The sequence below is a fragment of the Notamacropus eugenii genome, chromosome 6 (assembly GCF_028372415.1).
Source record: "Notamacropus eugenii isolate mMacEug1 chromosome 6, mMacEug1.pri_v2, whole genome shotgun sequence".
Classification (NCBI taxonomy): domain Eukaryota; kingdom Metazoa; phylum Chordata; class Mammalia; order Diprotodontia; family Macropodidae; genus Notamacropus; species Notamacropus eugenii.
The window spans coordinates 274,572,210-274,598,525 of NC_092877.1; the positions used below are offsets into that span (position 1 = coordinate 274,572,210).

The following is a 26,316-nucleotide window of genomic DNA, read 5'->3' on the forward strand; positions in this document are numbered from 1 at the left end:
TTACAGATTGTGCCTGTCACACAAGACATGCTTTCCACATGAACCATACACCCATCACATCACATGCCATGTCATCACATGGTGGAGTTACATGGTCATTTACATACTTTTTTATATCTATCAAATGATAATGTCATTTACATACTTCTCAGTGATGACCAATCTTTGTCCTTGGAGGCTGGATTTAATTTTCAGAAGTAGCTCTAATAATTTACAATCATAAGGTGGGTGTCCAAGTATGGTAATAACATATCTTACATTTTTAAAAAGTATGGCTTCACAAAAATGAAACACAAAGTTATCTTGCATGACTTATAATCTGGCACTGAAGACAATTCCAAAATTATTCTCAAAATGTTTTGATCAATGGTAGCATCATTACAGTATGTATATAATGTTCCAAATGACTATTGGAAGGGGATGGCATTCATTTAGATGCATAAACTTGGGTATGCTTCTTTTTTAAAAAAAATGACTGTTATTTCTTTAAGCAGCAATGTCATCTTATACAAATTTCAGGTGACTATATAGAATCTCCAAGAAAGGTAACTACAAAAAAAAATGTTCCTGCTTTAGTAATCAGGTGTCAACTTGCAAAACATTTCTTTTCACTTCTAATAATCATGTATTTTCTGTGTTGTATAGTGCATGCTAATAATGGACAATATGCCATAAAGTTTAGAGAGCTAGCTTTGAAGCCAGGAAGACCTGAGTTCAAGTCCCATCTCTGACAGAAACTATGTGGCCCTGGTGAAATCATTTAAACTCTTAGTACTCCAGATAATTTTCTTCAATTAGATGCTGCAGAGAAGCTACTGACCTGTGTTGAAGTAGTTTTCTCAATGGTACCACAGATTGAGTCCCTATCTTGATCTATCTGTGTATCAATAGACTGCAAACTTCGTGAGGGTAAGACCTATGTTTGTTTACCTATATGTTGTACATGTTTATTTGTATCTCCTTGGGTTAACTTTTATTTGCCTCAGCTTTCTCATAGGAATAATAATAGTACCTCTCCTTCCAGAGTTGTTTGGAGAATCAAATGAGATTATATTTGCAAAGAACTTTGGAAATCTTAAAGCACTATATAAAGTTATTATTATTATTATTTTTCTATCAATAACAAAAATAATACTCCAGGATTCTTGCACCTTGCCCTTAAATGACTTCTGTTTTCTCATTATGTGGAAAAAGTATTTCAACTTCAGCTTCGGTATTTAACCTCCTAATGAATAGTTTTAACTAATTTCTGTAAGCGTTGACTGATTTGATCCTTTTGTTGTGCAGAGCATTCTCAAAAGTCTTCACAACCATACATTGCTACTGGAAAAACAGTAGCTTTGATTATACAGATTTTTCTTGGCAAGGCAGTATTTCTGCTTTTTTAGTATGCTATCCAAATTTGCCATAGCTTTCCTTCTAAGTAGCAAGTGTATTTTAATTTCATGGCTACAATTGCTGTCTTCTGTGATCTTTAGACCAAGGATATAAAATCTGACACTGCTTGCACTTTTTCCCCTTCTATTTGCAGGAAGTGATGAGGCCAGTTGCCAAGATCTTGGGTTTTTTTTCATGTTAAGGTACAAGTCAGCTTTTACACTCTTCTCTTTTACTTACCCTCATCAAGAAGTTTCTTGGTTCTTCACTTATTGGCATCAGAGTAGTTTCATCTGTATATCTGAGATTGTTGATATCTCTCTTGGCAACCTTAATTCTGGCTTTTGATTCATCCAGCCTGGCATTTTGCACGATGTACTCTGCACATAAAATTAAATAAATGAAATGAAACTACATAGTCTTGTCATAATCTTTTCCCAATTTTAAACCAATCACTTACTTCATGTTCAGTTCTAACTATTGCTTCTTGACCGCGGGAGACAAGTAAAATGATTCAGTAGTCCCTTCTCTTAGAGGATTTGACACATTTTTTTGTGATCCACCCAAATCTTTAGTATAGTCAGTGAAACAGAAGTAGATGTTTTTCTGGAACTCTCTTGCTTTCATCACAATCCATCAAATGTTGGCAATTTGGTCTCTAGTTTCCCTGCCTCTTTGAAAATCAACCTGCTTTCCTGGTAATTCTTTGTTCACATATTACTAAAGTCTGGCTTGCAGAATATTAAGCATAAACATGCTGGAATGTGAAAATAATGCCATTGTTCAGTAAGTTATACATTCTTTGGCGTTAAATTTCTTTAGGATTGGGATATACACTGAACTTTTGGAGCATAATACAAAAAAGAGAAAAAGATTTTCAGCAACCAAGAGCTATGAAGAGTTGGACACAACCGAAATGACTGAGCCACAACAAATCACTGGAAGAACAAGGCTTAAATGGAAAAATTCTTTCTAACAAGTTTCAATTCTCTGAAAACTTGAAGGAAATACTTTTTTAAAATAAAAAAAAACAATTGAATTCTTATTTCTACTAAGTTCCACGTGTTATGCTCATTACTGGGGATGGACAACAACTACAGAAAGACCATCTATGGCCAAGTTCACACTTTGTGAGGGGAAGACAATATATTAGAGAGTTCAGGTGCTAGGTAAATGAAAAGATTTTAAAAATTTCTATGTCCTTAAAGTCATAGCAATGTACCAGAGGGGCAGATTGCATAGCCCAGATAGACATTTTTAGATTGTTGGAAGGTCAGATGATATTGGGATCCTGTAGGGCATAGAAGCAGGGCAAATGGTAAAGCCAGGAAGTCCTTAGAAAACAGCGTCAGAGCAGATAGCAAGGTTTGTTTCACAGTCCATTTTACCTAAAGAAAAGTTGGTCTTTCATTACTCCAAAATCATGTGAGCAGTCAAACAGTCTGGATTAGTTTGTAGGTGGTTTGGGGCAAGAGTTGAGTGAGTTCAGTTGGATCTGACAAATGAGGATATCTGCCATTCTCTTTTTATTATTAGTACATGTGAACAATTTCTGCAGTTATAGTATGTTTATAGCATGTAGTATTTTCTTTATATTATTGAAGAAAAATTAAAATAGCATGTAGAAAAACAAAGAAAGCAAATGAAGAAAATGACCAAAGTAGCCATGGAAGACAGCTCTAATACAAGGAGGAGGAAACGGTAAAGAGATTGATTTGGAGATTACATTGCAAAGTTAAGGAGAGTGATACTTTACATTTCACCATCTTCTAAGTATTGGTTGAGTATCCTCACTTTTTGAACTTCAGCATTTCCTTCAAATTTTGAAAAGGCAGGTACATACTTCCACTCAACATTCCTGTCCCCAGTCATATTATCTAGCTTAGTGAATTGTTCTTTGTGGACAACATCTTTATTTTTGCTTGTTTTCCAACTATTTTCTTTCTAGTTACCAATCCATTCATTCATATCTTTGTTGATCTGTTGATTATATGTTTACGCAGTAAGTTGGTCCTTATTTTGGACCATTACTTGCTCAATCTCATTCGTAGCTGTTTCTAATGATGTTCTTTGGTTTATTTGTTGTCCAGAATGTATATCATTTATGTTTAGATCATGTTCTAGTCCCCGGTAGATACCAATACTTCCTTATGCTCCTTCTCTTCCATTATTTTTGCAGGCACCCTTGATATACACAGTGCTAGGGTCTGATGCCTGGTGTGGTTGCCCAAACTGACTTTCAGAGTCTCTAGTCTCCTCGCCATAACTATAGCTCCTTAGACTGTGTTTCCAACTCATCATTAGTCTCTCCAAAGGCTTGGTGCAAAAAGAAAATGAGTCTGACTTCAGAGACAGTAGAAATTTAAAGAAAATACTTTTAAAGATCATGCGTAGGAAGGCAGGCTCTCATTGAGTATAGTCAGAAAGCAAGTTCTGTTAGAAAATAAAAATTCATGACATGGTTGGGCTTTCTGTTATTGATGTAGGCACTAAAGGTATAAATAAGAATTTAAAATTAGTTTTAATGCTTGTGACATGAAGGTATGCTAGATGTCATAGTAGACCAGTGACTATAATTGGAGTCAAGAATATCTGAATTTAAATCCTCCTTCAGTCATTTTAGCTGTTAGCCCTGGACAAGTCACTTGATTGCTCTGTGCCTCAGGTTCCTAATTTGTAAAATGAAGCAACTGGACTTAATGGCATGTTAGATATCTTTCAGTTCGAAATCCATGTATATTTTGAAATAACTTTTTGCCAGACTGTTTAATCAGGAGTTATTTAATCAGGATAGAGGAAATCTATATAACTTTCACCATATTATAGTTGATCCCAATTTAAATTGTGTCAGTAATATCATCTCTAAAATGTTTGCTTCTTCTACTTTATCATCATTATCAAAATTCAGTTAACTCTTATGTTTGAAGACAGGTATATTAAAATGACCTATCTGATTGAATCTCCCATGTTTTTAGTTGTTTCAGTCACATATGACTCTGTGATCCAAAGGGTTTTTTTTTTGGTATTTTTTGGCAAAGATATTGGAGTGGTTTGTCATTTTGTTCTCTAACTCATTTTATTTTATGTAAATTTATTCCCCTTCCAAGTATTCAGAATATATACCCTCTTTGTTGTGAGAAATGTGGTAAAGAAAGTACCAATAGAACTGTTCCTATGGAAAGGAAAGGGAGAAAGAGAGTACATACCATCAGATTACACAGAGAACATCCTGATACTTTTTTAATGGAGCAGTGCAAGTTAAACAACATATTGTCTCTGGCAATATTACCTTCCATTGCATTTATGAGCATTTTGGAGGTAAGGATTAGATCCAAAGTGAAGATGGGCCTCGGATGCATTTTTCTTATTAAATTTTAGTAAGACTTAAAAAAAAAAAAGAAGCTACAATGGATGACCTACCAAATCATATAATTTAAGTCAAGGAATTAGAAACTCAAATCTTTCTTTTAGTTTATTCAGAATAAAAAAAATACACACAGAATTACAAAAATATAAGTTTACTATTTCTATTACTATACATTACTATATATAGTATATATATAATTAATATAATATAATATATTATATGTAATATATTAATATAATATAATAATATATAATATAATATAATCAATATATATTATACTATATATAGTATATATTATTATATTATATGTAATATAATAATATATAATATAATATAATCAATATATATTATACTATATATAGTATATATGTAATTTATATATAGTAATTATAATTACTGTATATTACTATAATATATATTTACTATATATATTACATAAATTGATGCTCTTGTTTGAAAGTTTTCTAATTTTTTGTTCAAGTTCTTAAAAGCTCATCTCAAACTCTCCATAAGGTATATCTGTATTTTCTGGGTGCTAGTTTCTGAAAGAACCCCTTGGTGGACTACTTACTACATCTTGAATGTGCAGTCCAGGAACAACATCAGCGGGATTAGGACCATGATAAAATTCTCTGTTCAATAATCTGGAATACAAGTCTAAAATAAACTGCTTAAGCTTGTTTGGAATTGATAAATCCTTGAATTCTAGAATGACATACACATGCTTGAAGGTGTCAATGGTTATTGCAGGGCAATCTGCTGGGGTTTTCTCTATGTGCAGAAATGGGTGTCTAAATTTATCACAATCAGCATGTAAAAGGTTTATTGTACCCTTTTCACTTATTAACTGCTGCACTACATTTTTTTTTTAATGCATCTAATTCTAAACTTACAATATCCTCTTTCAGGTGGAACATTTTGAGAAAAGACAGCCCTCCTTCTTTCAATTCCTCTCTGTTTTCAAATGTTGAGGCAGCTAGTTGGTGCAGCAGATAGAGTGCCAGTGCAGGCATCAGGAGGACCTGAGCTCAAATCTCACCTCAGCTACTTGACACTCACTAGTTTCGTGACCTTGGGCAAATCACTTAACCCCAATTGCCTCATCCTGGGTCATCTCCAGTCATCCTGATGAATATCTGGTCATTGGATTCAGATGGCTCTGGAGGAGAAGTGAGGCTGGTGACCTGCACAGCTGTCCCTCACTCAAAACAAAGTCAAGTGCAAGTCATGTCATCATTTCTCTGATGGTGTGGTCTTCTTCAGCAACGAAGGATGAACACATGCCACCATTTTCAAATGTTATTCCTAAAGAAGAGGAACACATTTATCTTGAGTCCAAGCATAAGTCAAGTCAAAATTTGGTAGAGATTCCAGGTATACCATATCTGGAGGATGCTTCCCTGGGGATTTGTAGATTGTGTTATCTTCACTAATTTTTCTGGTTTTGTAACAGATCTGAATGCAGAAAAAAAGACACAATCGTCATGCAAAATATTTGCTACTCTTTCAAAGGTTCTATACTTGTCCTTTTGTCCAAAATATCCAATGCCTGTTCTTTTGCTGTGATCAAGAAATCTGAACTTTGCCAAATTTTTGAATAGGGTCACTTTTTGGTTGCTTGATGTGATCCTCTGTTGCTGTTATTGATCTCTGACCCTTGTATTTCCTCTTCATCATCATATCATTCCAGAACACATTTAGGATAAAGCATTTGCATGTCCTGTATCTTTGGGCTATTTCTGAGTGCTGATCACAATCGACTCATGCAAACACCATTTGATTCTTTTTTTTTTAAATTTATTTATTTAACTTTTAACATTCATTTTAACAAAATTTTAGGTTACAAATTTTCTCCCCTTTTATCCCCTACCCCCCCCCCCCAAACACCAAGCATTCTAATTGCCCCATGACCAATCTGCTCTCTCTTCTATCATCCCTCTCTGCCCTTGTCTCCGTCTTCTCTTTTGTCCTGTAGGGCCAGATAACTTTCTATACCCCTTTACCTGTATTTCTTATTTCCTAGTGGCAAGAACATTACTCGACAGTTGATCCTAACACTTTGAGTTCCAACTTCTTTACCTCCCTCCCTTCCCACCCCTTCCCTGTGGAAGGCAAGCAATTCAATATAGGCCAAATCTGTGTAGTTTTGCAAATGACTTCCATAATAGTCATGTTGTGTAAGACTAACTATATTTCCCTCCATCCTATCCTGTCCCCCATTACTTCTATTCTCTTTTGATCCTATCTCTCCCCATGAGTGTTGACCTCAAATTGCTCCCTCCTCCCCATGCCCTCCCTTCCATCATCCCCCCCCCCCCGCTTATCCCCTTATCCCCCACTTTCCTGTATTGTAAGATAGGTTTTCATACCAAAATGAGTGTGCATTTTATTCTTTCCTTTAGTGGAATGTGATGAGAGTAAACTTCATGTTTTTCTCCCACCTCCCCTCTTTATCCCTCCACTAATAAGTCTTTTGCTTGCCTCTTTTATGAGAGATAATTTGCCCCATTCCATTTCTCCCTTTCTCCTCCCAATATATTTCTCTCTCACTGCTTGATTTCATTTTTTTAAGATATGATCCCATCCTCTTCAATTCACTCTGTGCACTCTGTCTCTATGTGTGTGTGCGTGTGTGCATGTGTGTGTGTACAATCCCACCCAGTACCCAGATACTGAAATGTTTCAAGAGTTACAAATATTGTCTTTCCATGTAGGAATGTAAACAGTTCAACTTTAGTAAGTCCCTTATGACTTCTCTTTGCTGTTCACCTTTTCATGGTTCTCTTGATTCTTGTGTTTGAAAGTCAAATTTTCTTTTCAGCTCTGGTCTTTTCATCAAGAATGCTTGAAAATCCTCTATTTCATTGAAAGACCAATTTTTCCCCTGAAGTATTATACTCAGTTTTTCTGAGTAGGTGATTCTTGGTTTTAGTCCTAGTTCCTTTGACTTTTGGAATATCCTGTTCCATGCCCTTCGATCCCTTAATGTAGAGGCTGCTAGATCTTGTGTTATCCTGATTGTATTTCCACAGTACTTGAATTGTTTCTTTCTACCTGCTTGCAATATTTTCTCCTTGACGTGGGAACTCTGGAATTTGGCCACAATGTTCCTAGGAGTTTCTCTTTTTGGATCTCTTTCAGGGGGTGTTCTGTGGATTCCTTGAATATTTATTTTGCCCTCTGGTTCTAGAATCTCAGGGCAGTTTTCCTTGATAATTTCATGAAAGATGATGTCTAGGCTCTTTTTTTGATCATGGCTTTCAGGTAGTCCCATAATTTTTAAATTGTCTCTCCTGGATCTATTCTCCAGGTCAGTTGTTTTTCCAATGAGATATTTCACATTATCTTCCATTTTTTCATTCTTTTGGTTTTGTTTTGTGATTTCTTGGTTTCTCCTAAAGTCATTAGCCTCCATTCCAATTTTTAAAGAGCTATTTTCTTCATTGAGCTTTTGGACCTCCTTTTGCATTTGGCTAATTCTGCTTTTGAAAGCATTCTTCTCCTCATTGGCTTTTTGAACCTCTTTTGCCAATTGAGTTAGCCTATTTTTCAAGGTGTTATTTTCTTCAGCATATTTTTGGGTCTCCTTTAGCAGGATGCTGACCTGCTGCTCATGCTTTGACTTCATGTCTCTCATTTCTCTTCCCAGCTTTTCCTCCACCTCTCTAACTTGATTTTCAAAATTCTTTTTGAGCTCTTCCATGGCCTGAACCCATTGGGTGGGCTGGGACACAGAAGCCTTGACTTCTGTGTCTGCCTAATGGTAAGCATTGTTCTTCCTCATCATAAAGGAAGGGAGGAAATGCCTGTTCACCAAGAAAGTAAACTTCTATAGTCTTATTTCTTTTCCCTTTTCTGGGCATTTTCCCAGCCAGTGATTTGACCTCTGAATATTCTCCTCACACCCACCTCACCTCCTGATCCTCCCAGGCAGTGCTTGGGGTCTGAGATTCAAATGCTGCTTCCAGCCTCAGGGCTTTTGGCGGGGGCAGGGCTGCTATTCAGTGTGAGATTAAGTTCAGGTGCTCAGATCAGGGCAGAGCTGCCTCTCAGGCTCAGTTGCCTCAGGGGGTTTATGCACAGACCTTCAACAATGGATCCAGGCTCCTGCCTGCTTGGGGAGCCCTGGTCTGCCGCCGCCTCAGCTTCTGCCTCCCGAGGGGGCCCGAGCCATGGGGGCACCCCACTCCCCTCTCGACCCGCCAAAGAGACCCACCCACCGACCCCGTCACCTGTGGGTGGAAGGACCCGTGTGGCCGCTGGAGATCCTGTCCCCGAAGCCCGCTCGGATCTGTTCCTCTCGGTGCCGCAGCCGCGGCTGGGCTGGGCTCCGCGTCCGCAGCGCGACTGACCTTTTGTGAGAGGTTTGCAGGTCCCTCTGGAACAGAAATCTCCCTCGCTCCACTGTTCTGTGGCCTCACTGCTCCCGACTTCGCCGTGAGTTACTTTACACAGATGTTCTATGGGTTGTGGGTTTAGAGCTATGTGTATGTGTGTCTTTCTACTCTGCCATCTTGGCTCCGCCCTCACCATTTGATTCTTATTTGGATATTCTTCCTTAATGGAACTGGAGGCTTCCTCAAAGATTGGATGCAACATCTGGTTGAATTGACACCAGTCAGCATAAAAAATCAACTAAAACAACATCTGCATTGTTTAAAATTTCATCTATATCTCCACTATGAAGATCTGCTATTTCAGATGTTATTGGAGTAAAAATTCAAGTTATTGAAAGAAGCGCAGAGCATCAGAGGTTGAGGGAGAGCCAGAAGACAGTAGCTTTCATTGTTGCAAAGGGATATTGACCTGGGACTCCAGCAACTCTCCAGCTCATTTTATAGAGGAAATTGAGGTAAACAAGGTAAAGTGACTTGTCCAGGGTCAAAAAGCTAAGTGTCTGAAGCTGGAATTGAACTCAGGTCTATCCTGACCCCAGACTGGGAATTGTACCCACTGTGCTACCTAGCTGTCCCAAAGCATTGCTGGCCTATGCTTACTACTAGTTTATAATTTGAGGTAAATGTTTAAATTTAAGACATGAAGATAAAATTTCTAGCTTCCTAGAAAACTATCATTGAGTTGCTCAGCTGCAGAAATGTGGAACTACTCTGGCAGTATTTGTTTGTTTACTATGGCTTTTCTTTTTCTTTTCTTTAGGATTAGTTTGTAAATAGAGGACATAATGAAACTGGAAAAGATATTTCACTCTGATATAAAACTCTAAATACATGATTATTCGCTCCAAGTCAAAAGCCTTTCTTGCTAAATTATGCTATTTCTTGTTAAGGTGAGTAAGTTTTTTGGGGTAACTATGATAATTCCATGTTCTTTATATTAATTTTATTCATTTTCTCTTTTTCAGTTAGAAAGATAGAGTTTAGTCCTCTGATATTTAAAAGTCATGCTGTGGAAACTGTTGTGTGGAACTTAAAGCCTTTGGTCTTGCTTTACATGATTAACATTTTAACTGGCTTAATCTGTATATTTGATTTTAACCTTCTAGAATGGTGTGTGGTGCATGCCTTGAATGAAAACACAAAAGACTCCAGTCAGAGAAGATGATTTTGCTATGGCTATACCAGCAGAACTGATCCATCTGTTCTGAATTTTGTGCCCTTTATGATTTAGATATGCTTCTCTTTTCTTTTTCCTGTTTCTCTCTCTCTCTCTCTCTCTCTCCTTTCACAAATGCATTTCTTCATTTGTAAAATCATGATTACCTTTAATTAATCAATAATGCTGTCAGTTAATCTGACCTTTAATTTAAAGAACTATGAAAGATACTAGGGATAGTGATTATAAAGCTCCATATATGAAGCCTCTCTGCAACTGTGAAATAAACTCAACAGGGATTGATTAAACACCTGTGATGTTCCAGATACTATTGAGTTGAACATAAAATAAAACATGAATAAAATATTTCCAGTAAAATAAACATGAAATCATCCTCAAATATAATAAATATTTTGTATTAGATTTTTTAAAAATATTTTTTAAAAATTATTTTTAAACATTCACTTTCACAGACTTTTGAGTTTTTAAACTTTCTTCATCTCCCTCCTCTCCCCCTCCCCAAGATGGCATGCAATCTGATATAGTCTCTACATATACATTCATATGTTAAACTTATTTTCATGTTAGTCATATCAGAAAGAAGAATTATAATCAATGGGATGAACCACAAGAAAGAAGAAACAAAACAAAACTAAAAGAGTTTTAGTTTTCAATCTGCATTCATGCTCTGTAGTTCTTTCTCTGAATGTGGATAGCATTTTCCATCATGAGCCTTTTGGAGTTGTCTTAGAACTTTGCATTGCTGAGAAGAGTTAAGTCTAATAAAGTTAATCATTGCACAGTGTGGTTGTTTTTGTGTACTATGTTCTCCCGGTTCTACTCACTTCACTCAGCATGGGTTCATATAAGTCTTTCTAGGTTTTTTTGTAGTGCACCTACTCATCACCCCTTATAGCATGATAGTATTCCATTACATTATATACTACAGTTTGTTTAGCCATTCACCAACTGATGGACGTTGCCTCAAACTCCAATTCTTTGCCATCACAAACATAAGTGTTACAAATATATTGAACATGTGGGTCCTTTTCCCATTTGTATGATTTCTTTGGGATACAGGCCTAGAATTGGTATTGTCAGGTCTTAAGATATTTGAGTGTAATATAAGTGGGTTACATTAAATTAAAAATATCCAAAAGGACTAGACTATTCAATTACTTATGTATCTGAATAACTTCTGGGTGTTTAGTCTTTGACATTCAATTTTCTATCTATTCCTGTTAAAGATGAATGTTTTCTGGATAAATCCATTGCTAAGTTTCCATGTATTATAGAAAGATTATGATCAATAGCAGCATATTTTGTCTTGTCATGACAACAAAAAGATTGGATGATATAGGTTTCTTTCCTTTAAAGCCCAGCTCAGAAGCCTCCTCTTTCAAGAAGCCTTTTGGATCTCCATGCCAATACCCATACTAAACTCTCATACAATGAATGTGATTTCTCCCTATTAATATGGTTCTTAGAGCACTTTGTCTAGAAAAAACATCAGTGTAGTAGAGGGGATATAGGCATAGACTTAGAGATAGAATGTAGTGGGCTAGACCTGACTCAGGCCAGTCCTTGGCATCATAGGTCCAAAACTGAAATGGAATAAGATATTTTTAATGACAAGATGGCAAGAGATTCTTTCAGCTAGAGTAGAGGAAGAATATTGAAAACAGGGCAGGCATATTCATCCAGGTTAAAGCAGTATTAATTCAGCTGAGGAAAGATCTCTGTAATTGACGCAACTGCTTTGTATTCCAAGGCTAGTAGAAGCTGAGGGACTGAGGGACAGTCCCAGTCTTTTCCAGGCCTCCAGGCAAGGTGACCAGGAAGCTTTGTCAATGCCCAGAGCTTGATCCCTAGAGCCAATCAAAAATTGAAGATAGTTTTATTAATGTTTAAAGAGAAACTAGACTAACTTATAGGTAGAGAATATTGTTCCCACTTCACAGAAAACCTGAGTTCAAATGTTCCCTCTGACACTTCTTGCCTCTGGGACTGTGGGAAAGTCATTTAACTTTTGCAGGTCTCAAGCAACTTCCTAGGCATTTACTGCCAACTCGTAGAAAGTCATAATCTACTTTGCTAATGGTCAAATCACAGACCCTTCTGTATTCAACGTTTCTTGAGCCCCTTTACTCCCATTATATCATAGGTTACTGATTTCTTTATCTATATCAACCCATTCACCCCCGTTAGAAGGTAAGCTCCTTGAGGGCAGGTGGTGTTTAATCATTTTTTTTGTTAAATGAACTTATTCCATGGGAAAAATATGTTGGCCTAGAGAAAAAGAAGCTATGATTCAAAGTTCATGAAATGTTGAAATGACTTAAAATGCATTCCCCTATTTTATCGTTGTTGTTTTCAGTCCTGTCTGAATCTTCATGAACCCATTTGGGGTTTTCTTGGCAAAGACACTGGAGTGGTTTGTCATATCATTTTATAGATGAAGAAACTGTGGCAAACTGGGTTAACTGACTTGCCCAGGGTCACACAGTTAATAAGTGTTTGAGGTCATATTTGAACACAGGTCTTTCTGACTGAAGGTCCAGTGTTCTATTCACGAGACATTTTCTCCATATTGATGTCCTGCATATAAAAAGAATCTAAAACAATTAATGGGTCACTTAGACTACTGGTCAGAAGAGAGCCTTCAAAATGACAGTTTTTATACTGAATCAAATATGTTTTTATAGTCAGTGAATAATAAGGATTGTGGGGTCTTGCATTCTCATATATTACAGAATATAAAATGTGTCAGCCTAAATGTGTTCATTTTCCATAACTAGATACTATGAAAAGTGTCATTATTGCAAGTGAATTTGACATCATAAAGCTTTCATATAAGACAAAGGAAGGCTTATGGATTAGTCATCGTGGATATTTTCTTGATCTATATGTATATTAATGATGTTTGAGTTTATTTTTTTCCCCTAGACTTTGGCCATCTTTTCAGATAGCATTAGAATCAATCCCTTATCAGTCTCAGAACTGTGCCATTTCTAGCATAGACCCTGCCTGTGTTTTCATGGTATTGCCACACAGTTTATCAGTTTTGTTTTCTTTGGTATTGTATCTATTTCTTCAAACACCTGGGGTATTAGAGTCCAAATGTGCAGTTCCACCAATGTTGATGGAAAATAGATTAGCACTGATATATCAACATTATTTTAGCTATCCATTGTCATCCTTCAATTTTTATCCTTAAATGATGTTGGACTCATTTTGCTGCTTTTAATATCTTGTGAAGTTTCTGTACAACTATCAGTCATACTATTATTTCTCACTATTTTTTGAAGTGATATTGCTCATAACATTGCACTATCCTGTTCTATGAGATTTTATAAAGAAGTCATATACATACATGTGTGTGTGTATGTGTATATACATGTACATATATACATATGCATATAATTTCCTTGTATGTGTGTATACTTGATAAGAAATAAAGTGTTTGATAGCTAAAATGGCATTTAAGATTTTTTTGTCATCTTATAGTAGAGATTTATCCATACTGATTAAATTTCCTTAAAGCATAGTAATTGTTTAATACCTTGTTTAAATAAGCCAAGTTGTTGTTGCTTTATTGAGTGGTATAGCATTTTATTCTGTCTTTTAATTTATTATTGATTTTAAACTTTTCTCTAATAAATGAGCATATTTAACTGTACTGACAGATGATTTAGAAAAGACTTCCACATTGGTAGCTAGTTATTTTCTATGAAAAATTATCATTTAAACTTTTATGATGTTACTTGATAATATCTGTGTTCATCACTTCCTGACTCTTTTCTCAAAGAGAATATTGGTAAGATAGAGAAGAGAAATTTTTTAATGAGACATTTGACCTCTCTCATTTCTCACTTCTGAATCATCTTTTCCAAGAATTTGAACTAAATGGTGCAGGTTTTATTTTTCTCATTTTACAAATGAGAAACATGATTATGACTGAGATCATGGCTTGCCTATGGTCACATTTCTTGCCAGGTAAGTGGCACAATGGAGACAGTGCTGGATCTGGAATCATGAAGATTTTAATTCAAATCCAGCCTCAGAAACTTACTAGTTATGGATCCCTGGGCAAGTCATTTAACTGCTACTTGCCTCAGTTTCTTCATATGTAAAATGGAGATAATAATAGCATATATCTCCCAGGGTTATTGTGAAGATCATTGAGAAAGTAATTATAAAGCCCTAGATTAAAACGCTTGGCAAATAGTAAGTCCTATATAAATATTAGCTAGTAATAGTATCAGAGCTATGACCTGAACCCAGATCTCCTGATTCCCAGAGATGAGCAGAACCCAACTCTAACATAAAGTCCAAGTCAAGAAATAGGGTGGAAAAATTAATGAAACAAGAACTAAGAAAGTTGATCATAATAAGCTGCTATGGTAAGAGGGAAGCTCAAGACCCAAACTCTTCTGGATTTTGTTGGTAATATTTACAACTTCTAATGATTTGTGTGAGTTTATTTTATATCTTACAACTTTGCTAAAATTATTGGTTCTTTTGACAAATTTTTGAGTTGATTCTCTATGTATATCATCATAGCTACACAAAGTGATTATTTGTTTTCTCTTTGCCAATGTTTATTCCTTCAATTTACTTTTCTTTTCTTATTAGCATATATTTAATAATGATGGTGAAAAAACACATTCTTGCTACACCCCTGATCTTATTGGAAAGGTTTCTAGTATATTCTAATTTTTTAAAAAAAAATCCTTATTCTTGGTTTTAAATAGATACTACTTATCTTAAAAAATACATTTTTCTTTTGCTTGCTAGGGTGGATTTTTCTTAAATAAGAATGAGTGCTGTATTTTGTAAAAAAAAAACCAAAACAAAACTTTTCAGCATCTGTTGATATAGTATAATGGTTGGTATTTTTTTATTGACATGGCTAATTATGCTGATAGTTTTCCTAATATTGAACTATCCTTACATTCATGATATATATCTAGCCTGGTCATAGTGTTTGGTTTTTGTTATATATTGCTGAAGTCTACTTGATAGTATTTTATTTAAAATGTTTGCACCAATATTCATTAAGGAACTTGTTCAATAGCTTTCTTTTTCTGTTTTTACTCTTCCTAGTTTTTGGTGTCAAAACAATTCTTAGAAAGAATTTAGTAGGGATCCTTCTTTAATTGCTCATGCATAGGCCTAGCAAAATATAACAAAAATGAATACTATCTAAATTCATTTACTTCTTCAATACAAATTTCCAAAGAATTATATTTCGAAGAAGAAAAAATAATAATGAATTTCATCTGGAGGAACAGAAAGGCAAGACTATCAAGGCAATCAACAAAAAATATGAAAGAAGAGGTCCTAGCAGTAGCACATTTTAAACTGTATTACAAAGGTTTTGTTTTTGTGTTGTTTCAGTCCTGTCTGAGTCTTTGAGTCCATTTCAGGTTTCTGTGGCAAATATACTGTGGTGGTTTACCATTGCCTTCTCTAGTTCATTTTATTGATGAAGAAACTGAGGTGAACAGGGTAAAGTGACTTACCTAGGGTCACACAACCAGTAAGTGTCTGATTTGCACTTAGGATGATGAGTCTTCCTGATTCCAAGTCTAGTGCTCTATCTACTACGCCACCTAGTTGCTCATATTATAAAGTACTAATCAACAAATCAATTTGGTACTGAATTAGAAACAGAAAAGTTCAATACATAATATACTGAAGCAAAGGAGATCAGAAGCCTAGTGATTCATAAACTCACAGATAAACCCAAAGCTTCTGTAGCGAGAACTCCCTATTTGGCAAAAAAAAAAAAAAAAAAATTCTTGAAAATGGAAGTCTTCTGGCAGAAACTAGACATAGATCAACATCTCACATCATATACCAAGACAGTCTCAAAATGGGTACATGTTTTAAACATATTTAGTGCACAAGGAAGAAGAAATCATCTGTCAGATTTACGGATAGAAAAAAGAGTTCATTACCAAATAAAAGATAAAGAAGATCACAGGAAGTAAAATGCATAATTTTCATTACATAAAACTAAAAGGGTTTTGCTCTAAGAAAACTAATGCAGCGAAAATTAGGAAATTTGCAGGGAAAAATTTTGGCGAGTTTCTCTGATAAATATATGGAGAATTAAGCTAAATTCATACATATGTATATGTATATGTATATGTATATGTATATATATATATATATATATATATATATATATATATATATATATATATATATATATATATATATGACTATTAGCCATTCCCTGATCAGAAGACATAGAGTTTTCAGAAGAAGAAATCAAAACTATCAATATCATATAAAAATGTTCTATATCAACATTACTTAGAGAAAAGTAAATTAAAACAACTCTGAGGTACTCCCTCACTCCCTTCAGATTGACCAACATAACAGAAAAGACAAAGGACAGGCTGGAGGGCTTGTGGGAAAATTTATAAACTAATTCTCTTACTTGAACTATAAACTAATACAACCATCCTGGAGAACATTTTGAAACTACCTCCAGAGACTATATAATCGTGCTTATGTTTGACCCAGAAAAACCACTATTATGTCTCTCAAAAGAGAAAAAAAAGATCCCCCATGTACTAAGATATTTATAGTAATTTTTTTTGTGGTGTCAACAAGTTAGAAACTAAGGGGGTACCCATTAATTGGAGAATTGCTGACCAAATTATAGTATATGAATGTCATGGAATACTACTGTGCTGTAAGAAGTGATGGAGGTGATGTTTTTTCAGAAAAAAAGATACGGGAAGACGTACGGTGAGCAGAACCAGGAGAACAATACACTCAGTAACAACAATATTGTAAGATTATTAAATGTAAATGACTTAGTAGCTAATGATCCATTGAAAGGTCTCATTATGTAAAATGCTATCCATCTCCAGATAGAGAACTTATGGACTTATAGTGCAATTTGGAGCACATTTTTTCTCTTTATTTTACTTATTTTTTTCAGATCATGGTTAATGCAATTTTTTTGGCATGGCATCATATGTATAATAGATATTATATTTCTTGCCTACTCAATGGGTGGTGTTAGGGCCAAAGGAAGGGAGAGGATTTGGAACTGAAAATAAAAATAAAACAAAAAGAGTAAGACAACAAGCTGGGTTGAGAAGAGGAGATCAACATTTAGAAATAAATGTGTTTAAAGGCAAAAACATAAATGAATTAAAAATATCAATTAAAAATTAAATAATACTTTTGAGCATGTGAATCATTTTCCTTTCCAACACTTTTCTCTCTCAGGTGTAGTTGAATTACAGTTAAATTTCAAAGCAGTCTAAGTAATCTTTCCATATCTTGAACTATCTAGGGGTTCCATGGATACCAAATACTATTTTCTAGCCACTCTACCTTCGATCCCAAAGACTGGTTCTTTATAGCTTACGTACAAGAGAAAACAAATGATTAAATAGAATGTTCATCTGCTGATACTGAAGCAGCTAAAGTGTAGCATCCAGTTTTCTCTCCAAGGAGTTAATTTCCCAGCTATTACAATTGGTCTGTTATCTTATTCTCATGGAGCTTATTCTCGTTCTCTTCATCATATCCTAACTGCTTTCCCCCCTACTGCTATTATCTCCACAAGACTGTGAACTCTACAGAGCTGCAGGTGATTTTTAACAGAAGTGAGAAATGGATACAATGGATAATTTTTAGTGAGATTCACTGTAAGGGGAAAGCAGCATACAGAGAAAATGTTTCCTAGTCTAATGGCTTTTTTCCCACTATTTAAAGTTCCCTGCCCGAGTCTGTTTTGAAGGATGCAGTTACCCTTCTGTACTTAATTTAATTTACATTTTTTCAGCTGAGTGCCAGGCTTCCATATTGCCCCAAATTATCCTTTTAACATCTGCCTCTTTTTTCCTTTATATCATTGCCTCTAAGATTAAAGTCTGAATTCTGGAGCACAGCCTTACTTCCTAACCCCATGCTCTGCCAGCTCTGGAAGCATTGTCCTGTCTGGCATTTACGCAGAATGCCAACTCCCTTTCTCTTAATTGTCTTATGTGTGATGTTAGTAGTTCATAAAGCAGCAGGGTAGTGAGGGTGTGGGAAACTAATGGGTAGGGCACATTGTCCCTCTTTGTAATGTGGTACTGTCCTATGGGTACTTTCAATTAGGAGTCCTTGCCTATTGAGAAAATCAACAGAAAAGGTGCCAAGTTAGAAATCATTTGGAATATAGAACTGCCTTCCAAGTGGTTAGCCCACTATTTGGCAGTTGATTTTGCATATGACTACATTAAGGGGTGGGATAATTTTAGAACCAAGTGAAACAATTCCTTAAGAGAGCATCATATTGTGGTGAAGAGATCACTGAACCAAGAGTGAGAAGGCTGATTGCTAGCCTTACACCTGCTATCAATTTTTGTATGTCCTAAGGCAGGGTATAAAACCTATCTGAGCTTCTATTTTCACATTCATTAAAATAAGGTAATTGAGTAAAATGATATATCCAGTATCTTCCATTAAAAAAAACTTAGGTCTGTAAGAAAGACTCATGACACTTCTTTTTCCTCCCTCTTGGTTAATATTATTAGGTGTTGTCATTAGGTAATCAACCTATAAGAATAACTTAGCAGAATTTTCTTATTCCTTTATCGATGGCTACTTTTAAAGAAGTAAGGGAAGAGTCAATTGATATTCTTTAATCAAGTCATCCCATCTCACTTAATTTAATAAAATGCTCAATAAATCAATTGCTCATGAATATTAAATATGAAAGTCCTTTAAATTGGAGTGAATTTGCACAATATTAGTTTTCAGATGTCAAGCTAGATAAAACCCAAATCACTCAAGAATTGTAATGATCATAAATTATAGTAAAACCCCTTAGAAAGAACCACTTGGATATGGGGAGAGGAGAGAGGATGAGAGAGGTCTTGGGTCTCCTTTCCTCATATCCAATTTTGACTAGAGGAGAAATATATGAGATTCAAAGTGTCAGAATAATGTTAGACTCTCCATCTCTCATATGGGTATTCTAGCGGCATCCTCAGATCAGTGTTGGCATTGTGAGATAAGGACAGAATAAAAGTATTCCTCAGCATGATGGATTCAAAAGGAATCCAGGAAACAAACTACACTCTGCCTAGGGAACTTCTTATAGGCTCCTTAAATGAGAGAAAAGAATTTCTATCAACCATATATTTTGAGTTATCTCTACCACACATATCCTCTAAACTTGAACCCACTTTCCTCCAGAATTTGAATGTTCTTGTGTGAGAGAGTGTAATAGATCTTGAGGAATGAGTAGAGAAAGTAAATGTTTGGTACCAAATGTTTTAACTCCATAATATCAGTATATCCACTTTTCTAAAGGCTCAAGGTTCAAAACTAACTGTCTATAAATTATTCTCACATGATGATCTTAGGGCAGAGACAGATTGGACCAATGACATTAGAGAATCTACCTTCAAATACTTAGAGGTACCCTTGGATCCCAGAAGGCGAATTAAAACCACACTCCAGGATCTGAGATTCATGCATCTGAGTAGGAGCTGGGATAATGATCTAAAAAGCAATGTAAAAAAGACAAAAACCTCAAACTTTGTTAAGAGTTATTTTAAAGAATTATTTTTAAGGAATAATGACAATAATAACAATAATTTTCTGTTCCAATTTTTTCCCTTCAGAAAATATTCCTATGAATCTACTCCTCTTGTCTTTAATAGTAATGTTACAACAACAACAACTACTACTACTACTACTACTACTACTACCACCACTACCACTACCCTCACATCACTACTGCCACTGCCACTATTTCTATTATCACTGTTACTAGAAGTTCTACTACCACCTATCAATATAGCATTCATATAATTCAATGAAGTTTGCAAATTACTTCACATATGTTAGAACATTTGATCTTCAAAATAACATTGTCATATAGGTGCTATTTTTGACCCCATTGTACAAATGAGGAAATTGAGGCTAAGATGGGTTAAACTACATGAACAGACCATATACCTGGTAAGGGACTGAGGCAGGATTTGAAGTCAGGTCTTCCTCATCCAAATCAGCCTCTCATTCTTATATAATCTCTACACTTTTCAAATTGAACTCTATAATAAAATGGTCCATTTAGAGAATAATGAAAACATTTCATTGCTTTACATACTGTTTTCTTAAAAACATTTAAATGAAAGTAAGATTGGTAGGGATTAAGATATTTGTTTTTGATCAACACAGTATCTGACTGGTATCAGAGGAATAGGGACTCATCTTATTTTCATTTATGCAAGGATTTCTCCCCATTGATTGAGAGCTGCAACTTCTCCTCTACTTATAGTCTTAGAGAATTGCCTAGAAAATGCTTAAAATAAGTTAAATGACTTACCCAGTGTCACACAACCATGAAAAGCAAGATTTAAGCTCAGGTTTTCCTGGGTTCTAAGTTTAGTTCTTTACCCATTCTTCTGCAAATATTCTTACCACTATACTAGGAAAATAAAATGAGAATTCAGAGGATTGACTATATCTGACATGGCTGACCATCTGATGTAAGATTTCTAATGTTTGAGTTTATCCTCTTGTGGAGGGAAGTGAACTGAAAATAATATGTAACAAATATTTTTAAGTATCCATTTAGCTACATTGAGTTAAGTGGGAAAAGGACATACTCAGAAGTAACCAAAGAGAATAGTACAGATATCCTTTTTCATGTTGATTACTTGCTTTATTCAGAAAAAAAAAAAACAAAAAACAAAAAAAACAAAGAAAGAGCTACATAAAGCAATTAGTAATCAACTGAATTCAAGAATACAGGTTTCTATAGTTCTCATTTTGCATGATGTCCAGAACACACACAAAGAGAATCTGATTTTGTTACCTACACATTCAAGGCGAGGACAAAGCTGGTTCATAAGTCATAAGTTCATAGATTTAGAATTGAAAAGGATCTTAGAAGGAAGGAAAATGAGACCTGGAGAAATTACCATAGATTTATACAGATAGGAATTACCAGAGTCAGTCAGTACAAGAACCCAGGTCTTTTGCAACATTTATTCCAGAGATACTGCTAGCACTAGAAGTCTATTTGGAAGTCCCAAATTATTTAATCCTACAAAAGTCACAAGGTCCTCAAGGAAAGGGAGAAAGTAAGATGCTGTTTTTTTCTCTTCCCAAAAGATTTCTCCTCAGGAGTTTGGTTGAATTGGCTTCCACCACTAAGCTAAGAGATATTTGTATATACTTAATTCCAAACTGGATTGATTTTTCTATATAAGCACCAAATGGGATGACCAATTCTCCTCAACCAATATGAATGTGCTACCTGTGCAACAACACTCCATTTCATCCAATAGCTTTCAAGGGTTTCTTAACTGATCAAGGACCTTTCCCACCTCTGCCAAGCCTTTGTTGGCCATTTGATTGAATGGAGGTATTCTCCTTGAGTGATCCAAAATATATAGCCTCTTGTCAGTTATTTAAGTGGTGTAGGGTGATTGTGTGAGTGATTATTCAGGTGATCTTAACCTTAAACAGACATATTCTACAAGACCAAATATTGTTATGTAACAAAACTGAAATAAAGAACTAAAGAGTGAATAAATACATTCTGCCTGGGCATAAGTAAGAGCTAGATTGTTCTGCCTAGATGACAGATAAAAAGACAATGAGAAAAGATTAGCAATTCAACTTAATGAGTAATTTACAACATGGTTATTATGTACACAGAAAGGTACTGTGTTTACAGAGGTGAGATGAAAAGCATTTCAGTCTTCTCAAGCAACTTACAATCTAATAGAGGTGAGAACAACATTGCAATGAATCCATTTTAATTTTTTTATAAAACATGAGACTACGCATTTCAATACATCCAGAACTTTCTATTGCATTTGCATTGATATTCCCATATATTGGTGGATCAAAACATGTCTATGCCTTACTAAATATAAAAGCTGTTGAGATCAAGCTCTTTATCAGTGATTCATTACTCATTCTCTGGTGATGAACTTTTCTGTATTTAATGGACATAAATGTAACACATTGATTCTATTATACCGAAAACTTTGTAGCTCCTTAGAAACTCAGAGTCTATAACTCACTGGTATAGCCTTTGAGAACACAGGACCACTTCCATAGGAAAATAAGGTATTAGAAATGAATTTTAATGAAAGATGGGGAAAAAAATAAAAGCTTGTCAAGGCTTGATGGTATGGAAGAAAGAACTAAATTCCTCATCTCTTTGCTCCTATCAAACCTATGCAGCACAGCATTCATCTATCTGTCCTAATTCCAGACTTTCCAGTTCAACTCAATTCACTATACATTCTAAAGCATCAACAAAGTAATGTTCCCTTCAAGTATGAGAAAAGATATAAATTTTAGAAAGCATGTAGTACCCATCTTAAAGCTGCTTGCATTGTAGTGGGGTATAACGCATAAATTCATGACCGTGACATGTCATTATACATGATCATTTTAAAAAAATACAAAAAAGTCCTATATAATGCCCAAGGCTTTTCAAAGCATTATCTTTGGTCCATTTGATGCCCAGAACATGATATCCCACCACTTAAGATACTCTCAGATAATAGAAACCTTGAACATATTTACTCTGTAAACGTGTAATTTAATACATAAGATTTATCACTAGAGAGAGGGAATAAACCTATTATATTTTTCATATTTAATCTAAAAATAAATTTGCACAGTCAAATGCTGTGGATTTCTCAAAATATATAATGTTTTTCTTTGGCTTTTTTCTACTCTGCTATGAATATAGTAAAGCTACTGCCTCTCAACAAGTAGCAACTTATTAGGTGATGCCTGTGTCAGCACTTGTTTATTAATTTTTTTTTAAGTTAATCGATAGGTTTAATCTTCAGGGAGGATTGTTAGAGTATGAGCCTGTAATTGTGAAATATTTTACTTTTAATCCTTTCCTTTTGCTTGAATTAATTAATTGCTTTATTCTTTTATTTTAAATTTCAAAAAAAGTTCAATTCATAAAGCCCTATATTCCCAACACTGTGCTAACATGAGATATAGTAATCCCCTCTCAAAGTAACCTTCCTCTCAAAGAGCTCATAATTCACATAATGGAGATAAAATGTCAACAATATATGGCTAACTACATATGGTCAGGATAAATTAGAGATAATCTTGGAGGGAAGGCACTTATAATAACTAATCAAGATTAAAACCAAGTTAATTTTTTTCAGAAAGAAAATGAACCCTAAGAATAAGAATCACAAGTTAAACATAGGCACCATCTATTATTATTTTTTTTTCTGTTTGTTGAACAATAGTTTGTTGAAAGGTATAACCTCAAATCTATGAATGGCATGATAGTATCTAACATGCAAAATGAATTTTCAATGATATTCATGTTGAAAATATTTTATAGTTATATTGCAATAAATTAAAAATTAAATTTCCTCTATTATTAAATTAAATTAATAGTTGTGAGAATTTATTTCTGTTCTTAGAAACATTCTTCAGTTTAGAAACATTTTTTTCAGTTTAATTTAATAAATAATTATTAACTAGGACCTTTTTTTTGTATGAAGAGCTGTGCTAGGTATTGGTGAAAGTCATGAAAAGTTTCATTAAGTCATTATTCATACCTTCATTTCAGTTGTGTAGTACAAGGTATGCAATGAATTTTGTTTAAAAAATAAAATGAGATATTTACCTTCAAACAACCATAAAATTGTGCCCCAGAACACGTCCTGGAAAAGCAGAACCAGCAAAAAGATGGGATGAAACAATCTTTTAGATCACTGGGAGGATTACTAAGAAAGGTCTATCACACTCAATAAAAGGGGAACGCAATCCAGGACAGGAAGATTCTTAGCAACCCAGCTGCTCACTCTACTTCAACAAATCAGCAAGCTATCTTAAGCCCCATGTAGTTTAGTAGGAAAATGCCAACACCAATACCTGCTATGTGCCTCACCATAGCCAGGGGTGAACAGATAACCTGCTGAATATAGACCTTCACGTGCTTTAATGCAACCCTGGGCAAAGAGAAGATCTTCAGCAGTCAGACCTCCTTGTGCTTCAGTATAGACCCTGGCAAATAGGCAACCTCTGGTGGCTAGGCTTCTGCTTGGTTCAGTGTAGCCTCAGGGAAAGCAGAGAAATATTCCACTGGCCTTAGCACATGCTAGATATGAGCACCATGACTCTGACTCAGGACCAGGTAAGCTGTCAGACCCCTATGGCCTCCAGCAGCACCAGTAACAACCAACCCCAACTCCTCAGTGAAGCACCAGACAAGAGGGTCCCCTGTGGGCCTCAAGGCAACATCAGTGCAGCACCAGGTAAACAGCCAGGGTCTGCAGTCCTTGGCAAAAGAAGTCTGAGACAGTGGCCCTTCCACCACAAGAACAGAAATCAAGCTTAAAAGAAAAGAAAAAGGCCAAAAAAGATGAGAAAAAACAACAAAAAAGAACCTGACTGTAGAAATTTATGGTGATAGGGAAGGCCAAGACAAAAACTTGGAAGAGGACCACAATGTCAAAGTGCCCATGGGTAAAACCACAAAGAAAAACAGGAAGTGGTCTCAATCACAGAGATAAATCATGGAAGAACTCAAAAAGGAGCTTAAAATCATACATAAGAGGGGAGGAGCCAAGATGGCGGAGTAGAAAGACACATACATGCTAGCTCCGAACCCACAGCCCATAAAATACCTGTAAAGAGGAACTCCCAACAAATTATGGAGCAGCAGAAGCCACAGAACAATGGAGCAGACAAGATTTCTGTTCCAGAGAGAACTGAAAACCTGATGCAAAAGGTCCCTTGCACACTGGACCCAGAGCAGAGCCCAACCCTGCCTTGGCCGCATGGCACTGAGAGGAACAGATCCGAGCAGGCTTCAGGGACAGAATCTCCAGTGGCCACACAGGTCCCTCCACCCACAGGTGACAAGGGTCAGTGAGAGGGTCTCTTTGGCTGGTCAAGAGGGGAGTGTGGTGTCCCCATAACTCAGGCCCCCTCTGGAGGCAGCAGTGGAGGCAGAAGCAGACAGGGGCACCCCAAGCAGTCAGGAGCCTGGATCCATTGTTGTAGGTCTCCACATAAACCCCCTGAGGGAACTGAGTCCTGTGTGGTGGCCCTGCTCCCACCTGAGCACCTGAACTTAATTTCACACTGAATAGCAGCCCCGCCCCCACCCAAAGCCCTGAGGCTGGGAAGCAGCATTTGAATCTCAGACCCCAAGCACTGGCTGGGTGGATCTGGAGGTATGGTGAGCATGGAAAGAAAACTCCAAAGTCAAGTCACTGGCTGGGAAAATGCCCAGAAAAGGGAAAAAAAAAGTAAGACTATAGAAGGTTACTTTCTTGGTGAACAGATAATTCCTCCCTTCCTTTCTGATGAGGAAGAACAATGCTTACCATCAGGGAAAGACACAGAAGTCAAGGCTTCTGTATCCCACATATCCAAAATAAATATACCATGGGCTCAGGCTATGGAAGAGCTCAAAAAGGATTTTGAAAATCAAGTAAGAGAGGTGGAGGAAAAACTGGGAAAGGAAATGAGAGAGATGCAAGAAAAGCATGAAAAGCAGGTCAACACCTTGCTAAAAGAGACCCTAAAAAATGCTGAAGAAAATAACACCTTGAAAAATAGGCTAACTCAATTGGCAAAAGAGGTTCAAAAAGCCAATGAGGAGAAGAATGCTTTCAAAAGCAGAATTACCCAAATGGAAAAGGAGGTCCAAAAGCTCACTGAAGAAAACAGTTCTTTCAAAATTAGAATGGAACAGATGGAGGCCAATGACTTTATGAGAAACCAAGAAATCACAAAACAAAACCAAAAGAATGAAAAAAATGGAAGATAATGTGAAATATCTCATTGGAAAAACAACTGACCTGGAAAATAGATCCAGGAGAGACAATTTAAAAATTATGGGACTACCTGAAAGCCATGATCAAAAAAAGAGCCTAGACATCATCTTTCATGAAATTATCAAGGAAAACTGCCCTGAGATTCTAGAACCAGAGGGCTAAATAAGTATTCAAAGAATCCACAGATCACCACCTGAAAGA

General features: G+C 35.7%; 1 pseudogene; it reads right to left on the reverse strand.

The window, feature by feature from the left end:
• Nucleotides 1-5,220: 5,220 nt before the first annotated feature.
• On the reverse strand, nt 5,221-9,530 carry LOC140512347 (endoplasmic reticulum resident protein 44 pseudogene; annotated as a pseudogene).
• Between the last annotated feature and the right edge of the window lie 16,786 nt (nt 9,531-26,316).